The sequence below is a fragment of the Hemiscyllium ocellatum genome, unplaced genomic scaffold (genome assembly GCF_020745735.1).
Source record: "Hemiscyllium ocellatum isolate sHemOce1 unplaced genomic scaffold, sHemOce1.pat.X.cur. scaffold_97_pat_ctg1, whole genome shotgun sequence".
NCBI lineage: Eukaryota > Metazoa > Chordata > Chondrichthyes > Orectolobiformes > Hemiscylliidae > Hemiscyllium > Hemiscyllium ocellatum.
The window spans coordinates 787,115-790,988 of NW_026869338.1; the positions used below are offsets into that span (position 1 = coordinate 787,115).

General features: G+C 42.7%; 1 non-coding gene across 1 annotated transcript; it reads right to left on the reverse strand.

Annotated features, from left to right (window-relative positions):
• Positions 1-1,298: 1,298 nt before the first annotated feature.
• Positions 1,299-1,371, reverse strand: trnar-acg (transfer RNA arginine (anticodon ACG)). The gene has a single exon. It is a non-coding gene; the product is annotated as a tRNA-Arg (tRNA).
• Positions 1,372-3,874: the final 2,503 nt, after the last annotated feature.

The window sequence follows — 3,874 nt, forward strand, 5'->3', positions numbered from 1 at the left end:
TCAGTCTCATGGATTGAATATTTACAGAATTTCTCGGGCTTGTTTGATCGAATACGGGAGTCAAACTGATTTGTAAACCTAACTGAAAGTATATCTGCCAAAGCCAAAGTCACCTTCCTGGGCTATGTCGTTGAACACGGACAAATAGCCCCACGGGATGTGAAAACGAAATTTACGGGGAATTTTTATACATTGTTGACGAAAAGAGCAGTACGACGGTTTACCGGATTGAGTGACTTTTTCTGAAAGTTTGTGCTGACTGTTAGAAGTGGGACTGCTCAACTCACCGAATTGCTCAAAACAGGCAAGAAATTTCAGCGAACACAAGAATTTCAAAATTTATTTGACAGCCTAAACATTTTGTTAACCATTGCCAAAGTATCAGCCACACCTAATTACACGAAGGTTTTCAGTGTGCCAGTGATGTGAATGTCTCTCATCTTCTGCACCTCTAATATCGACCTGTAAATCAGTTTCATTTGTATTCTGTGTTTATGGGGTTTAATTATCAGGACTGTTGTTTATTGTTTTGAAAAGCATATGTAAGTCTACTTTAGATAGCTAAGATCTGTGGGTATTTTATATTCTGTTTATTGTGTTTCATTCCTTAGTTTTGTGAATAATTTTCTCTCTGTTTTAAAAACTGGAAGTCAACCTAGCTAAAGTATTCTAAGTAAATCATACTACACACTCACCAAAACAAACAGCGACGTTACACTCTGAATTTCCTGCATAAGAATGTTTTGAGTGGTCTGGCCTCGGCAAAACGGGAGTTATTTTTCTCAGAGCAGAGCTGATTGTGAGGAGACATGATTGACGTGTACAAAATAATGAGGAGCATGGAATTACAGATTGAAGGAAACAGTTGCTCTTGATCGATCACCAGCGTTTGTAGAGTTCAGACAAGATGCAGAAAGCTTTGAATAGATTTGTCGGAAAACTTTATCAGTCTGCAGGTGGTAGACTCTGGAACTCACTCTCTATAAAGATTAGTTGGACATTGAACTCTTCATTCTTCTCTGAATCCATGGGCCAAGGAGTTTCAAAAAAATGCTCAAAGCCGAGCGTTCCCGCGAGCAACAATGATGCGATCGGTGGCTTTGCGAAATGGAAAGGTGCCCATGACCAAGGTGTCCGACTATTCGTCTTCCTCCTGTGATGACTCTGGAATATTGACCCTGAGGTTGTCATGGACAATTAATGAAGGCATTCTTATTCCTGCAGATTAAAAACTCACATCTTATTTCAGCTGAAGGGAAATCAGTTTTCAAATGCGTAATAAATGCCTGCATTTCCCTCGAGCCAGGTAGGACTCGAACCTACAGTCTCCTGATCCGTAGTCAGGCGCGTTATCCATTGCGCCACTGGCCCGACGCGTAGACAGCTGACTAAGAGCCGCGATGTTAGCACGGACATGATTAATAGCAGTGATGTGCACGAATTGACCAAGTAAAAAAGATAATCACTGTCACTGCTTCAGTCCAATCTTCACCACCTTTCAAAGCAGGTTTTTGTTCCAAAAAAAGGACACAGATGTTCATTATTTTCGTATCTGAAATATTTACAGCAAGGTAAGGGACGGAGGTGTTCATGGGGTACACTTTACCATCAGTCCCAGTCACTAATACACAGCCAAACGTCTCCCAACAACACCACATCCTCCTGGAAAACAACAATGATTTCAAACAATATCACTTATTTTCATCTCTGTTCACACTAAAGATAGATAAACCAACAGTGACCTGATAAATTAAAACAAGATAAAACTGAACCAGGAATAGGGGCGGCTGACTGGGGTCTGTTTCTGGGAAGGAGACTCAGGCTGTCTTTGGCTTAATTGGCGAGCCCAGAGCCACTGTGTTTGGGTCCAGAGTCATATAATGACCAAACATGAAACCTCTAACTGGGCTCTAGCACCTGGTGCTTCCCTCCCCTTTCGCCCTCACTCACCAACTATCGATTGAAGACGACAACATTTCGTTCCAATGATCATTCGCCACATGCATGCTCTCCAATCATGTTAACCCTGTGCATGCTGCAGGACCCATCTGAACTGATGATGTATAATGCCCAACAGCGTAGAAGAGGCAGTTCTACATGACCAAGCTGTAGGCATTGGTGCTCCAACCAATCAGAGAAACTCATGGGCGCGCTGGGGGCTCTGATCAATCATAGAATTCTGTTGGGCTCAACTAATCTATCCAGAACTTTCACACCCCAACGCTCAGTCAAAGTTCGCTTGGAAAATTCTTCCAGTTCAAAACACAATTGTTAATGATGACTCTGTTCCCTTTCCCGCAGGTGAAAGTGAGGACTGCAGATGCTGGAGATCAGAGTCAGCATGAGAGTGGTGCTCAAAAAGTACAGAAGGTCACGCAGCATCCGAGGAGCGCGAAAATCAAAGTTTCAGGCAGGCACACTTCATCAGTAACATTTCACGCAGCCAATTTATGATCAATATTGCTATTATCCCTTATATTCCTTCATCCCCAGATTTCAGGCACAGTGGTCTCACAGAACTTTTGTCTTTTGATTTGCCAATCTATATTTATCTGATCGTTTTGGATTAGCTTTATGAATGAGCTGAAAATGTGTTGCTGGTTAAAGCACAGCAGGTTAGGCAGCATCCAAGGAAAAGGAAATTCGACGTTTCGGGCATAAGCCCTTCATCAGGAATGAGGAGAGTGTGCCAAGCAGGCTAAGATAAAAGGTAGGGAGGAGGGACTTGGGGGAGGGGCGATGGAGATGTGATAGGTGGAAGGAGGTCAAGGTGAGGGTGATAGGCCGGAGTGGGGTGGGGGCGGAGAGTTAAGGAAGAAGATTGCAGGTTAGGAGGGCGGTGCTGAATTGAGGGAACCGACTGAGACACGGTAGGGGGAGGGGAAATGAGGAAACTGGAGAAATCTGACTTCATTCCTTGTGGTTGGAGGGTTCCTAGGCAGAAGATGAGGCGCTCCTCCTCCAGCCGTCGTGTTGTTATGTTCTGTCGGTGGAGGAGTCCAAGGACCTGCTTGTCCTCGGTGGAGTGGGAGGGAGAGTTATCTTCAGACCTCATCAAAACAAAATCAGCAGACAGTTCACCACAATTTTCTATGAACAATTCTATTTTCGCTTTACTGAATGAAACACGCATTTTTCACATGGCACCTCAGTTTGTCTGGTATGACCGTTTGTAACGTCTTTCACGCAGCTTTAAACGGCAATCCTGTCAGTATTGAATTAATTGACAAACCGTTTCTCATGGCAAACTGACAGCGTGCATACCTTTTCAAGATGAGGGAACATATCTGAATGAATTGTGACTTGGACATTAGTTATCGTGAATACAAAGTAAATACAATCAGATTGTAATGGTGTTGAGCTCTACCACTCTTTCAGAAGCTTCGAGACAAGGTGAATACTTCCAGCGTTTTCTGTTTTTTTAAAAAAATATGTATCAGTTTGCCAGTTTTTTGCTTCTGCACATGTTCTTGGGATGAAAGGTATGAAAAGTTGTGGGTCGAAAGCAGGAGCAGTCGCCTCCTTCCGTCATGCAACTCCCAGCTCTTCCTCTGCTTTTGTAGTTTTGTGAAAGCACTAACTGGCTTTAATATTGGATTTTAATGATAATCTAAGTGTTTACATGTTATTCTTGCTGCCAAAATATGTAATAAAACAATACATCAATTTTGATCAATTTCACGATTTATGTTTGCATGTCCAGGTCATAATTCTACTTTTAAGGAGAAGGCAGCATTACATATTGGTAACAATAAATGCTAACGATTTGCAGGCCATGGCTGTCAGAGCACGTAATCCGAATTACAAGACTTCCATGGACGGTCTCTGTTTCTTTCATCCTGGAAACTGTCTGATTCGGCATTACACTCTCCCA